Source organism: Trifolium pratense, linkage group LG7 (genome assembly GCF_020283565.1).
Source record: "Trifolium pratense cultivar HEN17-A07 linkage group LG7, ARS_RC_1.1, whole genome shotgun sequence".
Taxonomy (NCBI): domain Eukaryota; kingdom Viridiplantae; phylum Streptophyta; class Magnoliopsida; order Fabales; family Fabaceae; genus Trifolium; species Trifolium pratense.
In genome coordinates, this window is record NC_060065.1 from 47,449,297 (window position 1) to 47,467,954 (window position 18,658).

The window sequence follows — 18,658 nt, forward strand, 5'->3', positions numbered from 1 at the left end:
GAAAAACAGCAAAAAAAGGGCAAAAATATAATAAAGCAGCGCACCATCGTACCCACGATGTGTCTCAGCGTGGCGCGATGAGAAGATGGATAAAATTGAAGAAAATCTGCATAAAATCTTTACCATCGTGGCACGATGGCTTGTCATCGTGGCACGATAATGACTTGAAAAATACGCAAACAATCCTGAGAAGATCTTCCATCACACCACGATAGGATCCATCGTGGCCACGATGAGGCAAAAATACACGCCATCGTGACCACGATGGGTGCATAGAAAAAGCTCAAACTCAACTGTAAAACTATAATAGAGCCTTCCTCTTTCACTATTATTCCACTACTAGAAAATTCGCTTTTAGTGACCGATTTAGCGACCGAAATAATTTGGTCGCTATAGAGACCGAATTAGAGACCAAATTTCGAGTGCGAAAGTTTAAAAAAAATCGGTCGCTAAGTAGTTATAGAGACCGAATTAGAGACCAAAATTTTGAGCGCCAAAGTCAAAAAATATCCGGTCGCTAAATCGGTCGCTAAGTGATTATAGAGACAGAATTGGAGACCGATTATTATTAGCGACAGCCGATCTGACGCAACTGTTTTTTTTTTTTATATAAATCACTAAATTTAAAATACGATTAACTTTTTTTTTTGACAAAAAAAATACGATTAACTTAAACGTGAAAATATTGCACTTATTTTTATTTTATGTCAATTCAAAAATCAGGCGTAATATTTTAGAAAATTCCTCCCAAACTTTGAAACCCACCGCAAGAAAGGAAAGCAACATAGAAACCCTATTCGTTCCAGTTTCACTTCCAGCTCTCGTTCTCCATACACAAATCGAGCTAGCGTTTCTTCCAGTTTTGTTATCCAATCGAGTTTCCAGCTTTCAGTTTCCTTCCCAAATCAAGGTGAGAGAAGTAACCCTACTTTAGGGTTTCTACGTTGACATCACTATCTTCTGCAAAAATCTCTTTTTTCTATGATCCCTAATTTCTTCATCTTCATCTTCTTTCTTCTTCTTTTTGATGCGATGGGTAATCGCCATAGTCGTAGATTACTTCGCCGTCGCAGAGAACATCGTCATCCCGGTAAACGCCCGCCATCAACATGTTTTGCTTTCATATACCCTTTCTCATCTCTGTTTATGTAATTTTTCCACCGAATTGAACTTGATTTTACCCCCAAAACGCATCTGATTTGTTTATTTCTATTTTGATATTTGTCTTCATTTTTTTTCCCTCTATTTCATTTGAATTTGAACATTTAGATACTTTAAGTCTTTAGACACTTAAGCATGAAGCTTCTTTGTTTCCTTGTCTTTTTATGGTATTTAAATTTATGTTTTATTTAAGTTTAATATTGGCAGTACGTTGGCTGATTAGTGTTATAATGTGTCTAAGTGATTGTTCTATTTTTAATGAGAATTATGAATAAACTTTATGAGGGGCCAAATTTGGTGTTGTATTGTGTATCAAAATAAGTATATAATTGTATGAATGACCTTCTAAATGGGTTTGTAGAAAAATGGTTCTTTGATTGAGATAACCAACTATAAATGGGTTTGTAGTTTTAAACTTGTTGCTTCAGATTTAATTAGAAAATTTGTGGTTGCCCAAATCATGGTCTCATGTATTATCAAGACCCACCGCCGTTATAGTTCTTGCTCAAGACTCAAACAATTACTATTGCTCCTATTTTTAAAAGAAAACGCAGTTTGGATAAAAGGGGCGGAAATATTACAGCAATTTGGTGTTATAGATGAAATTAAAAGTAAAAAATTAAGTGGATGTTAATAGTTTCAGAAAGAGAGAAGTTGCAGAACACGAAGATAATTGACATGAAGGTCTTTGAGAGATGGAAAACGAAAAGTCGTGTGCAGTGGATACGGAGCGAGAATGTATAGCATGTGGTTCCTATTGATTCAATGAAGCTCAAAAATAGGTTCCTATTGTTCATTATGTTTCTGCATTGTGTTATTTTCATAGTAGAATCAAAGTTTTCATGCCTTTAACTCTCAAATATAACATCCTTTATGCAATAAAAATTGTTAACAATTCACCTATAATAGTGACATAGTATATTCAGTAATGATAACTTTTTTCATATTTTAGAATCAACATTCCATTCCCATGTGAATGTATTGGAGGAGAATTTCTAGGTCATGTGTTTGAATATTCTGCTTCTAAATTGAATAGGTTGTGTTCTATTTTGCTGTGTTTGGAATCATGCATGCTACTATCAATTTTTTTAAAACTCTCAAATATATATCACTTGATGAAAATGCGTTAAATTTCTTTTGGATAGCACTAGACTACATAATACCTTGGAATGATAACAAGTGGTTTTTTCTGTTTATTGATTCATCAAAATTCTCAAAATGATTCATGGAAGTTAGGAAAAAACTTGTTCTCTATGAATTGATTCATCGAATCGACTCAAGCAGATTTTGAAGAATGAATCAATTCACTAGCTCATCTGATCTATTCACATGTGGTCTGAGTCAGTTTTAAGTGTAATTTTTGTTGGATCATTCATCACTTATATGTTTTTCAACACTTGCACTTTCATTCAATGTGAGGCTTTATACTCTAGATGCTTTGTTTTTTGTATGGTTCTTAACTGTTTGGGTTCTTACAATCAATTTATCACTCTTGACAGAGGCAGCAATTGATGAGGTTGCAGCCTCAACTGAGCAGTTGAGTACGTGTTAGTGATTCTCCAGGATTTCTCAAGACTATTCAACAAGCTGTAAGAATGATCTTTCAATTTTTAACGATTGTGATTGATAAGAACTTAATTAATTGTTGTTGGTACTTTAAATTGACTAGGAGAATTCTGCTTAGTGAAAAGGTATGTTCAATTCACTGATTTGGTGTATTTGAAATTTTGTTCTATTTTGAACTAGAACACACTTTCTGTTTACTTATCCCCAAGTTTAAATGGAAAGTTGCAGTTGTAGCAGCATATAGCTGAATTAGAATTTGAAGCAATTGATAGTTTAAAAGAATGATGTGCTCAAGTTTTTTTTTCCTTCTTTTTTCTATATGTTTGAATTAGAATTTGAAGGACAGAGTTTTCTTGTGAATGTTATGTCGCAGGAAGCATGGAGCGGTTGCTAAGAAGATTCTTGTCCTGATTATGTTTTGTTACTAGAAGATTTCATGGTAAATATGTTTTGTTTACTAGAAGATTCTTGTCCTGATTATATGCTCAACGTATTATTCCTTAATGGTGATAGCTATAACTTGGTTTCTTCATCTACAATATCATATGACTTCTATTTAATATTGCGGTTTTCATTACATAACTGAGGAGTGTTTGCAGGTACTTGTTGGAATTGTTTTGCTGCAGGTACTAGGTACTTTTTGGTTTATTTGGTCAAAGAGCCTTCTTGTTTGGAGTGTCTCCACCACATGATACAATAATGGATAAACTTTCTCCTGGATGAAAGGAAGCTAGGAGGTGTTGGAGTCTCTTATAGAGTTACAAAGTGTATTAGAATGAAAAAAAATAAGCTGGAGTCTCTTATAAAGTTACCTAGTGTATTAGAATGAAAAAAACTAAGCTGTATATAGATATAATTTATGTTTGTCTGTATTGTATTGACGATTCCTATGTTACCAATTGTGTGATTCTTGATTTTTATAAGGATTTAATTTACTAATATGTTTAGTTATATTTATATATATTATAGGGGACTACATTTTTTTTTAAAAAAAAATCAAAATTAGTGACCGATTTAGTGACTGGTTTTTTTTTAAAATTAAACAAGTCGGTCGCAAATTCAGTCGCTATAATCAGTGGCTAACTCAGTCGCTGGTATTAGTCTCTAAATCAGTCTCTATAGCGTCGGCCATTGCATCGCATAGATCGTCGTAAACTCGGTCTCTAACCCAGTCTCTAAGTTCGGTCGCTATTTTGGTCTCTATAATCGGTCATTACTTCAGTCGCTACTAAATCGGTCGCTGGGTTGGTCACAATGGAGTAGCGACCAGGGCCGTTGATACTGATTTTTTCTGGTCGCAAAATCGGTCGATAGCGGATTTAGAGACCGATTTTGATGAAAATCGGTCTCTAAATCGGTCGCTAAAGCCGAGTTTTCTAGTGGTGTTCATTCACAAACATTCCAAATATTCAATACTTTGAATATTCACTCTAGAGTAGGAGAACTCTAAAGAGGAGGCAAGGAGACCAAGGAACTCCAAGGCCAATAAAATTCTTTTCTTTATGTCTTTGTAATTTATTTTTCCTAGGTTAGGTGGAGTCGAGAAACTCCCTTACGAATACTTGGTAGTACTATTTATAATATTTATAAATTTCAATTATTTCTATTTCAAACTCTTTTGTTGTATGGTTTTAGTTATTTTAATATTGATCACATTAGAATAAAATCTAAGGACAGTGGATATCACATAGGAAACGAAGCTAGTAATCCCGACCGAAGGACAACATACTAGGGCCTATATGAGACCATTAAATTCAGTATCTGCCGTCTTAGTATAGGATTGGAAAAAACGATAATTTCTACCTTGCAGAGTATGTCTGTGGGTAGGTGACTAGTTTTAGGCACACATGACTGCTTATAATTTAGGGGTCCCCAGGGTGATGAGACCAAAGTTTAAACGAAAAAATGGAGCTTTGGACAATGGTGTCTAAATAAAGTAAGGGTAACAGTCTAAATAAACTAGGCTCTGTAAAAGCTTGTAATAAAAATAGGAACAGATATTGCTTCAAACCTATTTTCAACAGTCTAAATCCTTATCGAGGGGAATAATAGAGCAATCAAGCAGGAATAAGAGAGGGATCCGACCACACTTAACCACCTCGTGTGGTCACACACACATTATTTATTTTTAGTCATTTAATTTATGCATTTATTTCTTGCATTTACTAGATACCTTTTTAAACAAACAAAGCGAAGACAAAGATACCATTTATGCATTTATTTTCAGGCATTTAATTTATCCATATTCCTAAGCGAAACTAGTAATTTTGGCACAATCCCTATTGAGAACGATAAACTTATCATTTTATTGCTTGATAGCGACTCTATGCATTTGCATAACCACCGTAGCCCAATTAACCAAAACAGCTACATAAACCCTTTAAAAACTAGAAAACTCCCATTTAAAGAGTTTCAAATTGACTCGTTATTTTCTCATCTAAAAATCACTTAATAATAATAATAATAGCATACAATTGTCATGACTCATGAGCATATAAAAACATATAGTGTATCATCTTCTAGTTGGCATAATAAGCATCATGTGTTCTATTTTCAGTTTCTTTCTAGTTTCTTTTTTCCCTTTTTCCTTTGAAAACTTCTCTACCCCGATTTGCAATGGAATTCAAAAGCATTATACATTTTCTTCATGGCAAAACAATTCTATTAACTGGTGTTACTGGCTTCCTTGGAAAAAAGTATATTTCTCACTCTCTTTTGAGTCATCTTCTAAGTAATGCTTTAATTATATACAATATGTTTGTTTACTTGTGTGATTTTGTAGTTTTTGTGGAAAAGAAACTTTATCTTCTTGTTAGAGCTAAAGGATTGTGAATCTGCTATATTTAGAGTTCAACAAAATTGCTTATTAAATTAAGGAAGTATCTATTGAATTTAATTATTAAATCTAAAATATTTTTCCGAGTAAAAGAACTATGTTTTGTAGTAATGAGGTCATTAAAAAAATATTTAACATAAATTTCGTGTCAACCCAATTTTCTCTTAAATCAACCCAAATATTATCGGGTTAGAAGAACTATAGTTTCTTGCTCACCCTTGTCGCTAAAGTTGTGATCTAAAATTAATCAAGAATCAAATTAATGGAACAGCGTCATGTCAGCCTAATTTCTCCAACCATTAATATTTATGTGAATTAATGGTTACTAAGCTTTTTAGTAATGTTTCCTAAGTTGGATTAGTCATTATACTCAATTTCTTTGTTGTTAAAAAAATGGTGAATGTAATTCATGCCATAACAGTAACGTGCTAACAAAGTTTTCATATATAACAGGTATTAGAGCTGGTCAATAAACTGCTATGCCAATATTTTTAGGGGATGTGGCTCGACCTAAATCGAAAAATTAATATTGTTATGCGGCTGGTCGATCTTTATCTACCTTACTTGTTCTTCAATGGCATGTAAGTTGATTGATTCTAATTAGCATCAAAATTAAAATATAATACTATAGTATTTGTTTAATGTATTTATTAATTAACTAAGACAAATGCTTATTTTGTACACAGATTTGATGATATGAATACGCAAAGGTTGCTATCGGCCGCAAAACAAGAAGATGTGGAAATGGATTTATTTTACTTTGACTCTCAAATCATTGATTGGGAAGATTATTTCATGAATATCCATATTCTCGGTATCTTCAAGTATGCCTTGAAGTGATGTGTATATGATCAAACAGTTCACTATTTGCACCCATTTTTTTATCCAAAAATAAATGTGTGATTATTGTTAACGTATGTTTTATTGTATTAATGGATACTCAAACTAGGTATAAAACGGAGAAAATTTAGCAAGTGTATTTTGATCGAACACATAGGGAATCATTGAAAATTTTACGCATTTTAACATGCGAACGAGTATATATATAAGACATAATATGAATACAAAAAAGTTGCTATTAGCTGCAAAACAAAGAGGTGTAGAAATAGATTTGTTTTACTTTGTCCCCAAATTATTGATTTGGAAGATTATTTCATGAATATTCATATTCCTGGTATCTTCAAGTATGCCTTGAAGTGATGTGTGTATAATCAAACGATTCACTATTTGCACCGATTTTATCCAAAAATAAATGTGTGTGATCTCATATTTTGTATTGGTGATTATTATTTTACATATGTTTTATTAATAAAACTTGTATTCTCATTTGGTAAAAGAAAAGTTATTATTTCATAAATTTCGTTAATGTCGAACAAGAAATTAAATTTTACTAATATTTATCATATATGTTATATGTGATAAATACTCTTGCAAAAGTTCGCTTAAACAGAAGAATTACACACACATATATAATCTCAATATATTTGAGCGATTGTATTAATGAATACTCACATTAAGTATAAAATGGCGAAAATGTTAACAAGTGTATTTTGAGCGATTCATAGGAAATCATTGAACGCATGAGAATGAGTTTTATATATGAGAATGAAAGGAACAATTATTGACCTTTAAATTAAAATTAATTGTTGAGACGTATAACACTCATTTTAAACAGCACATGTGTCTTTCCTTATTCTACCCATTCTCATTAATCACTAACCATTCATCTTTTCCAAACCCAATTTCATATGCAGTTGAAATCTCATTATCCTAAATCCTAATGATAACACGTTCAAACTAAAAATCCCACAAAGAAATTCCCTCATATGTGTGTCATCTTGTTTGAATTTCGATCATAAAAAAAATGAAACCCAACCTACTTTAACGGTTGTTAATTTTAATATTCTCTCGTTAACGTATTGCCAACCAGAGTACCAGACAAGCCACTCGGTTTGGTTTAGTGGTGAGGAATTTGGGTAGTACGCTATAGATCCCGGGTTCGATCCTCAATTCATTGAAAACAAAAAAAAACCAGAGTACCAGACCATAATCAATTATTTTTCTTATGATATTATAGTTTTTGTTCACAGTTTGCATTCATTAGTTAATTCAAAAAATTTTAAGAATGGAACCTACCCTAAAAATAATGAGGTAACATAGCTCATGTTGGGTGATTGTTATAAATGAGGTGACATGACGCAGTACGGAAGCGTGAAGGAAAAGCAAGCGCTAATCCTATAATAAAACACAGGTTCGCAAGTGACAAACCTGTCAAATAAGGCTCTGGAATCCACCAGATTTCCGGAATCCACTAGAAAGAGTAACTAATCTAGAATCCACTAGACTTCCGGAATCCACCAGAAGGAGTAATTTGGAATCTACCAAATTTGAGAAAAATCTCTGAATTTTATTAAATCAAAAGGTTGCCTTCAAAGCTACAATAATTTAGCTTAAATATGAGTGAAAAATAAAATTAACAAATCTCCTAAAAGATTGTAAAAATAAAAACAACAAACCTAGCTAAATAAAAATTACAAATCTTCCTAAAATATAAAAATAACTAACCTAGGTGAAATATAAAAATAAGAAATCAACCTAAAATATAATAAAACTAAATCTAACTAAAATAATAATATACAGAAGAAATCCTCCTACATCATGACATGACCGTAACATTTCTCTTAAGGGCTAGTTTGTTATTATAATTTTAAACATCATTTAAAAATAAAAAATATATATTTAATTAAAAACGGTCCGACTCGATTGAACCCCGGTCCGACCAATTGAACCTTGAATCGGTAAGCTCGCCGGTTCGATTATCGGTCCGGTTTTCACAACCTTGCTAATTACTAACAATTCCCCCTACTCTCTAACAATACACTAAAAACTAATTTGCCAATAAAATAATAAAAAATAAATTTGTCTATTTTTTATAATTTTAAGGGGATATATATATATATATATATATATATATATATATATATATATATATATATATATATATATATATATATATAATGGAAAATGCTAAACAGCCGGGGCACTATTTAAGGAAGCAAATATAGTAATATGACATTGAACTTTGTGCAGTCAACACCTCGAAAGTCTAAAATGTATTATTTTCAATTTAAAAGTTTTCTTTTTTGGTTTTCTTAACCAGTGCCCCAGGGACACCGGTTAGCATAACCCATATAAAATTTCAACGGTTTATGCATGTTAGATGTTGTCTTAATTATATATATATGGCATCAATATATATGAGCAAGTGTTTGTTTGTGTGTGTCAAATCGGTTGGCACTTTGCAGTTCTGATGATATAAATGTCATGGGAAGGTAGGTCATGTTCTCTAATTAAGTGCTTGAAGATTGTTATGAGTGGTACAGTATAGGTATTGTATATTGAATTGACACGTTACGTTTTGCATGCAATGCAGCATCTTCAATATTTTTGCAGTGCATGCAGCAGTAGCACCTTCAATTCATTATGAGCTGTATTAATTAATGTGACATCAATGACTATACTATGCGGTGATGAAATCGAGTTACTTCATCATGTGAAAAAGCTATGCGGTGACATGTGATAGTGTAAAAATCAGACATGTGAAAACCCAATTTATTCCATCCAACCAAACACACATGAATGAAAATACTAGTTTTTCAGTCGGTGTGTTGTGGTGTGCTTCCTGCTTCATGTATATTATTTTTAGAATGAACTTTGATTTGCTTAGAATTTTGGAAATAATATGAATTAAAAAAATGTGATGCGTTATTTGATTTTAAATCATATATATAAGTATATATTTTACTAAGTTAAGAGAATAGTAAGTATTAAAGACCTTTTAGAAATACATGTGTCGATATATTCAAAAATCCTCATCGTCTTTCACAATAACGTGATAGGTGGAACTGCAATTAAACGACTTATTAGCAGATTAATAGATCATTTCGGAATGACATGTATACAAGAAAACTTGGTTAAATCCCAAATTTGCAAATAAGTATTTAAAAATAAATAAATAAATAAATTACAAATTGTTTTTTACAAACTAAATTATAATTTTTATTTTATTATATGTAGTTTGTAAAATAATTTTGTTATATAAAAAAGTAAAAAAAACATTTTATGAATTATTTTTTAAAAACTTTGTAAACTTTTTTTTAAATAAAAAATAATTATTAAACTTTTTATTAAAAAAACAATTTTTAATACATTTTTATAAAAGCAAATATTATTATTTTTTAATTAAAACATATTTTTAATTTTTTTAAAATGTCACATAAGCAATTTATAGTCAAAAAAGTCAACGGGGGGCTAGCAAATACAAAAGGGGGTAAACTTGGAGGGCCAAAATCAAGCAATTGAAACTTGGAGGGCTAAAATCAAGCAATTGTGAAACTTAAAGGGTTAAAATCAAGCAATTGAAATGTGGGGGGCCAAAATCAAGCAATTGTGAAACTTGAGGGGCCAAAACTGCATTTAAGCCTATTATTAATAATCAGTCTATGTACAAGACGAACAGAGCCGGGAGAAACAGGACTACAAAAACAAAGGCGCTGTATATAAGCGGAATATCAATGAAGAAAATCAAAACCGACACCACTTAATAGAAGTCTACATCTAATCTCATTCTCAGAGAGACACTCCTCAGCCTCCAGACCAGCAAAGAAGACACAAACTCAACTCATAGATATGCCACGAAACTTTAACTCTCAATCTCGAATCAAAAGTGATCGGTGCATCAGAACCCAAAAAGTATCTCCGTGAGCCCAAAATTGATGTGACAACGGTAGAAAGAAAGCTAGGCAGATAAGTTCTAGCTAGCTCGCAATCTGCTTCCAAACCATCAACGCCGATGTGAAAAAGGTCAAACCAAATACAAAGAAGTCTGCAAATCTCAGCAGATTTGAAAACCAAAAGAGACTCAATAAAAAGAATCCTGCAAATCTCAACAGATTTGGAAGCTTTTGACCGCACCCAATCTAGGTTTATGATTTTTTATTGAATATCGTTAATTTTGATGAGTTTCATAACATATCAAATAATTTTCAATTTCTTTTTGAAAAATTATGAATAATCTATATAACATATAAGTTCTTTTAAAAAAATTATGAATAATTTATAGGGTCATGCTAACCGGTGCCCCCGGAGCACTGGTTAAGGAAACCAAAAAAAGAAATTTTAAAATTAAAAATAATAATGTTTACACTTTCGAGGCGTTGACTGCACAAACTTCAATGTGATATTACTATATTTGGTTCCTTAAACAGTGCCCCGGAGACACTGTTTAGCATTTTCCTTCTAATTTATATAACATAAATTTTTAATACAACGGTGAAATTTATAAAATTCATATTTATTATAATATTATTTATTACTTGTGCTTCATTACCATTATATGTTAGACGTTGTCTTAATTATATGGCATCAATATATGGGCAAGTGTTTGTTGGTGTGTGTCAAAGTTTGACACTTAGCAGTTCTCATAATATAAATGTCATGTAATGGGAGGTCGTGTTCTCTAAGTGCATGAAAAATTTTATGAGTTTTGCCACGTTACGTTTTGCATGCATGCAGCACCTTCATATTAATTATTCTTCGTGTGCAGTGCAGCACCTTCATTATGATGCTGTGTTATAATTATTTTTTGTTTTATGTGATAATGACTATACTATGTGGTTATGTGTCTCCATCGGTTTGAATAAAGTTGGTGATGAAATCGATCGAGTTACTTCATCATGTGAAAAAAAGCAGACATGTGATACTGTAAAATTGATACTCCCTCCAGTGTAAGAAGAGAAATTTTATTGTTTAAAATCTAATTAATGTATCTAATTAAAATCTCCATCGGTTTTAATTAATCTAAAAAGTAAATTTTTTCATATATTAAGGATAGGAGGAAACGGAGGAAATAATCTATTACTCTCTTGGATCTTATATACTGTAAGTACATTTCTTATTGAATATATTTGAGATATAATATTAGGGAGCTTCTACGGTACATTCGAATAATTTGAATGTACCGGTACATCAAGTCAGTAAATTGATAAATTAACGATTATTTTTATGAATTAAAAAACTATTAACCGATTATTATATTTTAAAAATGATAATATCATAAGAAAAAATACAATATATTGTTTATAAGCATGATACTAATTTTTCTAATATTTTCTTAGAAAAAAAATTCAATATTGACTATAATGATGAATAAAAATTCAAAAAATATCAATTTTAATATTTTTGACAATTTTGATGAATAATATTATTTAGTTACTATAATCATTTTAATGATAAGAAAAATGATTTCCTTTAAAATATATTCATTTACATATTAATTTAGTTACCTGATGTACTGGTACATTAAGAATTATTACATGTACCATAAAATTTGCCATAATTTATGTTCAAAAAATTTTAAAATTTTCTTGGATAGTGGGTGTATGTGGAGGGAGTAGTTCTTCATGTATCTTATATATATGCCTTTTGTTTTTTTTGTTTACGAAAAAAACGGATTGAGTTATAGTAATCTTCTTTTTTAATTACTTTTTATAATAAAAATGATTTTTTTAATGACAAATATATTATATATTAATATAAAAATATTTAAAAGAACAAACAAAGAGTACCATATGTACACTACACCAGAATTCAATGAACCTTAAGGTAAGAAATATAAACAAACAAACAAAGAGTACCATAGGTAACTAGATTATTTATATTTTTTGGTTTTGGTTCATAGGCCGAGGTAGTAATATTAATGTTGTTTTCTTAGAATGGTGCAATAATTTGTTAGCTTGCTTTGATTGTATTTCCTGTGATTAATCTTGAATTGTAAGGGTTGAGTACCCCTTGTATTCCTTATAATTCAAATTTTACTTATATAAAAAAAAAAAAAAAACAGACAAATAAACTTGCAAGGAACAAAAATGCACACTCCAATAAACTAGAACCCCTCAAATGCACCACCACAAGAAGAAAAATACCCTTAAACATAAGAAAAACAAGGATTAATCACAGATAGGACAAAACATAAGATAGAATCTAAACATCATTCAGATAAAGAGAAAGAGGACTTACGACTTAGATCATGTTCTCTAATTAAGTCCCTGTAGATTGTTATGAGTGGTACAGTATAGGTATTGTATATGACACGTTACGTTTTGCATGAAATCGAGTTACTTCATCATGTGAAAAAGCTATGCGGTGACATGTGATAGTGTAAAAATCAGACATGTGAAAACCCAATTTATTCCATCCAACCAAACACACATGAATGAAAATAGTAATACTAGTTTTTCAGTCGGTGTGTTGTGGTGTGCTTCCTGCTTCATGTATATTATTTTTAGAATGAACTTTGATTTGCTTAGAATTCTGGAAATAATATGAATTAAAAAAATGTGATGCGTTATTTGATTTTAAATCATATATATAAGTATATATTTTACTAAGTTAAGAGAATAGTAAGTATTAAAGACCTTTTAGAAATACATGTGTCGATATATTTAAAAATCCTCATCATCTACCATATTCTCATAATAATATATAATAAAAAGCAAAATAAGAAAATTATAAGAGAGATAAAAACTCGGGAACAAAGAATCTGATCCAATAAAACCTAACAAAAGTGCGGGTCAACACAAATAGATGATATAAATATAATAGAGAATAAGTTTCTGAAAGTTATACCTGCATATATATTTCATCCAACTTCTATCTATTTCACCTAACTTAACTATTGTTGAAATCTATTTTATTAGTACATGATCTTATAAGATTACATTTTTTGTTGTAAATAATTATTTACATTAGCGGTTCACGTAAACATTTAACTTAGAAGATTACATTTACTATTGATTGAAATCACAGACAAACATGAAATCGCATGAAAAAAGTAGGCTTGAGCATCGGTCGGTTTCGGTCGGGTTCGGGCCGAAAATCACTATAAATCGATAAAAACCGCAACCATTTAATTTGAACCCAATTCCGACCGTCTATATCTTCGGTTTGTTCGGGTTCAGGTCATACGGGTGGCGGGTTGAACGGATCGGTTATTACGGGTTATATCGAAACTTTGTTTACATCTAATACTTATCCATTCTCCAAAAATTCCTAATTTTCAAATAATTTAATACCTCGTCACAATGCAACAAAAGATAGACGAAGTAAATTAAAAAACAAAGAGGGTTAGATGTCGTTACTTTCTTTCAATATGTAGATCTAAACACAATAAAATATCAAGTAGAAGAGACGTAGAAATTAAAATAGATCTAGAATATATATTAGAATATTTTTCCCACCTTCTTCATCACCATATTATTAATTATAAGTTTTGTAAAATATAACATTTTTATCTTATATCAAAGATGAATAAAAATAACAAAGAGAAGAGTACATGAGATTGAGAGGGAGAGAAGGAAAAAAATTAATTTGCATCTAATGGTTGTTCGGTCGGTTTCGGTTATGGAGAGATTGAATTTTAGAGACCCGCACCCGCCCGTATGCAACCGTTCATGCACGGTTTTTCGCAATTTGTTGACCTGAGACCCGACCCGCACCCGACCGAATGCTTCAATATGTTGTCGGTTATATCGGTTTCGAGTCGGGTCTCGGATTCATACTCACCCCTAGAAAAAAAGGAGTGCATTTTGAAAAAGTATAAATTCACTCATCATACACTAAGATTTTTTTTCTAATCACACACTAAAAAAACTAAGATTTTTCTCTACATAATTGAGTGTTTGAATGTTTGTTGATGTCCGTATCAATTTATAAAAAAAAAAAAACCTAGATTTTTTCTAATCACACACTAGAAAAACCTGGTTAAATCCCAAATGTGCTAAATTGAACACCCTTAAATTGAGTGTAAGTGTGAACTGAGTTTATGAAAACTATGTGAATTGAGTTTACTAAGGTTATATAAACTCAATTTACATACGATTTGAAATTGATTTTATTAGTACATGATCTTATTTACATTAGCAGTTCATGTAAACATTTAACTTAGAAGATTACATTTACTAACGATTGAATCACAGACAAACATGAAATCGCATGAAAAATGAGTGCCCTAAATTTTGAAAAAGTATAAATTCACTAACCTATGCAATAAAGTCTTAACAGAATATTTTCAAAAATTCAATATTTCATTGTGATTAATGACACATTAATAAAGTTTGTGAGTTTGTTAGAGAGAACACATTAATGGAGTTTTTGAAGCAGAGACATAAAAAGATGAAAACACGGTTTTTAAAAAATTAAATAAAGAAGGACAATTTTGATATTATAATTAAATTTTAATGAAAATTAGGTGTAACTAATTTTTTTTGGGTGTGACTAGAAAATTTCAAAAACTAAACTCTACCGACAATTTCTTACTCAGATCACCACCAAAATCCTACTTTAAATCACAATTAAAATGAGAAAAATATTTTATTATTTTATGACACATGTTAAGCAATCCAAAAGTAAAAAAAAAAATGTATTTAAAAGAAATTTTTTAAATTTTAAGAAATTGAACGAAAGATTTTTTAGACAATATTTATATATTAAGTTTCTTAATATGTGTCATTAGGTCCATAATTGCATTTCTCTTATTTTGTTAAGGATTCATTTGTTTTGCAAAATAGATATGTAATAGACAGAATCACATAAGAACACTTGACACCCCTTAAATTATTGAACAATTTTTTATCTTGTACAATATTTTGTGACAATGCATAAATAAAGTAAGGTGAGAGTTCTTATCCAAAAATAAAGTAAGGTGAGAGTTCTTACGAATGCATATATACATTTAAAATAATCGATAAATCATGGTTAGTTAGCAAGCATAGTCTTGCTCCAATCACATCACAAAGAGGTTTGTAAGTCCTTTGTTCTATCAAAGTTGCAATTTAATCGAACTGATCATCGAATCAGATTAAATTGATGGTGAAAATCAAAGTTGCAACGTATAGCTCAAAGATTTGTTCATGAGAGGACTTACAAACCATCTATTTTTATCTTGTTCTTTTTCACATATATGGATTTTTTTTTATAATAAAATAATTTCGGGTTAACTAAGTTTATAATATTTAAAAATATAGCGAATTTGTATTTTAGTCTCTAAAAATAAAAATAAGATGTTTTGTGTGAATTTTAATTTTTGGTCTCTAAAGATAAAGAATTTTGGTTTTAGTCCTCCTAAAATTTTCTATTTCATTTTTTTTTCTCCTTAATGGACATAAATTTGATAATTATTATTATTTTCTTTGTATATTTTTTAAACACACTATGAAAATTGAGATGTTTGATATAATAGATAGACAAAACATAAACATCTTTTGAACTTAAAAAAATCATAACTTTAACAACATTAATATAATAAACATAAATTGTTCAACTAAAATCAAAGGAAGGCTTCAAAGAAGGCGAACTACATAAAATAAGAAATGATGCTAAAATTTGGTGTTTGTGGAATATGAGAATAGAGAAAGGATGGATTAGCATATCAAATAAAATATTGACTCAAATCAATTTTTTTCTTCCTTAGAGGTAGTTCATAAAAGAGAATAGAGAAACGCTCGGAATTAAATTATAAAAACACTATTTTTAATATAATTTTATTTATTTTGATTTTCTGAACCAATTTCCCACACTAACATCTTATTGGTAATAACTTGACCCTTGAATTATTTTGAATTATTATTTTTTTTCTTGTACCAAAAAAAATACCATATGTAGTCCCTTTAATTTGTAGTCCCTTTATTTGTGGGTTAGACTTACCCATTGTATTTTCATTAATAAAATAGAAGCAAAAATTAATTTTATGTAAATCAAATGAAAATCTAACTAATCAAATATAATGTCCGACAAAACAGAATGAAGCAATTAAATAAATAAATCAAATGATAAAACTATATAGTTAAGAAAAATAAAGTAAAGGATGCAACAAGTTCATTATAATTTTTTTTAAAAGGCAAAAATAAATATATATTAACCGAATAATCTCCTGAGCACAAGACGTGCCGAAAAAGATTACACAATGTCAAGAACAAGTAACAATATGAAAACAAATATACTTCCAAACAAATACACTGGCTCAACCACTAACTATGGTAGTTTGAGATCAGATTAAAGTTCATTGTCTTCAATCATCGATAAGAATAAAGTTAGATTTTGTCCAACAGTTGAGGTAGGGAACACTCAGAATTTCTGAATAGTCTCTGATTTCTTTCATTCCACACAACCGACACACTTACGAGCCAAATGAGTTGCATGAAAGATCGTCTCGCACGGAGACCGCCTGAAGAGAAATTAACTGAATAAAATGGTCAGATAACTGCTGAGTGTCGGCCAACGAGAATCCAATCCAATACCGAACCAACGACCACAGGGAGCCGAAAAAACTGCAAGAAATGAATAAGTGTTGAGCTGATTCAACACCGCCGTAACCGGATACACTAAAATGAGCGTCTGGAGAGATGATGTCTCGAGCCACCATGTTTACTTTTGTGGACAACCTGTAGCGTAAGAGTCTCCAAGCGAAAAGCAATAAGCTGTTGACAAGTCAAAAATTGATAAGCACCACAAACTGAGTAACCTCAGTCAGTGTGAGACCGCTACTGCCACCTATCGGGATATTGAGCCTGCAGAGAAAAATCGTGAAGTAATAGCTTTCAAACATTTATTTTTAAAGAGGCTAAAATAATATATATTAATAAAAGCGTAAACCAATTACCTCCCAAGATTACAAAGGAGAAAACAAGAAACAATACTCAAGGCCTAACCAACACAAGAAAACACATAGGCCTAATTAACCGAAACAGCTAAATAAACCCCTCTTAAAATCATAAAACTCCCCTCTTAAAGAGTTTCAAATATTGACTAACCCTACATCAAATTTTCTCATCTAAAAATCACTTAATAATAATATTATATATAGTATACACTGTCATGTCAATTTAAAGAAATATATATATCATCCTCTAGTTTATTTTTCCCCTTTTCAAACAGCATTCTGTTCTCAGCATTCTTCAATCTGTCCTGTCCTTTATAACTCACAAATACCAGATAACTATCAAACATCATTTTGTTCTGTGTTCTCACTTCCTTTATACTTTTTCTTTGGAAAATTTTCTACTTGTAATGGAATCCAAGAGCGTCAAACGTTATCTTATTGTCAAAACAATTCTAGTCACCGGTGGCTTTCTTGGAAAAAGTATCTCTCTCACTCTCTTCTAAGTCATCTTATAGATCATGGTTTAATTTGTTTACTTGTGTGATTTTGTAGTTTTTGTGGAAAAGATACTCAGAGTTCAGCCAAATGTGAAGAAACTGTATCTTCTTTTGAGAGCTAAGGATTGTGAATCTGCAAACCAACGTTTCAACTATGAGGTGAATGTTTGTATTTTGCAAGTTTAGAATGATTTGTATCTAAAAATATTTCTTTGATCTTGCTTTGTTTCTTTGTATGTAGATGTTTTTAAGCGTGCTTTAAAGAAAATATATATACCCTAAACCATGTACAAAAAAAAAAAAAAGGATAATAACTGTAGATGAGAAGATTAGGGAAGGTTTGTTACAGTTTTGTTGTAACAATGTCTCTAAATTAGCGATGTAACAATGTAGTCCACACTTTGGCCCAATTAGCGCTAGAGACTGTGTCTGGTTGGAAGATACACCCCCCTCCCAAAATTGATTCATATATTAGATACTGTAATTCTTTAGCATTTTTATTTTTTTAAGCTTTATATGCAATCAAGTACATAAAATTAATGTTTTCTCTTCAGGGAATCAGATTTAGGGTGTTTTATTTAAACTTAAAAAAAATATTGTTTTGAAAACAATTTAGAGATTCCTTTTGAGATTTTTTAAAAAAAAATCTAAAGCTATTTCCTATTTATTTACTATCATAAAATTCCCTATATTTAGGTTCCTTAGTTTTTTAGGGTTAGGATTTTATTTTGGGGTTACATTTTATTTTTGAGAAAATAATTTTCTAAAAAATCTATAACAAGTTTGTCAAAAAAAAAAAAACTATAACAAAACACTATTAAAATGATTTGTACAAAAAAAATGATAAAATATATTTTTATAACAAAAAAATAGATTTTTTTT

At 30.4% G+C, this 18,658-nt stretch overlaps 2 long non-coding RNA genes across 8 annotated transcripts; both read left to right on the forward strand.

Annotated features, from left to right (window-relative positions):
- Nucleotides 1–734: 734 nt before the first annotated feature.
- Nucleotides 735–3,622, forward strand: LOC123898654. 7 transcript variants are annotated; one of them, XR_006805391.1, is made up of 6 exons: nucleotides 735–910; nucleotides 1,050–1,090; nucleotides 1,799–1,943; nucleotides 2,661–2,750; nucleotides 3,101–3,166; nucleotides 3,327–3,622. It is a non-coding gene; the product is annotated as an uncharacterized LOC123898654 (long non-coding RNA). The 7 variants fall into 7 exon arrangements; XR_006805390.1 differs by having other exon boundaries at nucleotides 1,805–1,943; XR_006805392.1 differs by lacking the exon at nucleotides 1,050–1,090 and having other exon boundaries at nucleotides 1,805–1,943.
- A 1,656-nt stretch (nucleotides 3,623–5,278) lies between these two features.
- LOC123898656 lies at nucleotides 5,279–6,621 on the forward strand. The gene is made up of 3 exons (XR_006805395.1): nucleotides 5,279–5,423; nucleotides 6,017–6,144; nucleotides 6,250–6,621. It is a non-coding gene; the product is annotated as an uncharacterized LOC123898656 (long non-coding RNA).
- Nucleotides 6,622–18,658: the final 12,037 nt, after the last annotated feature.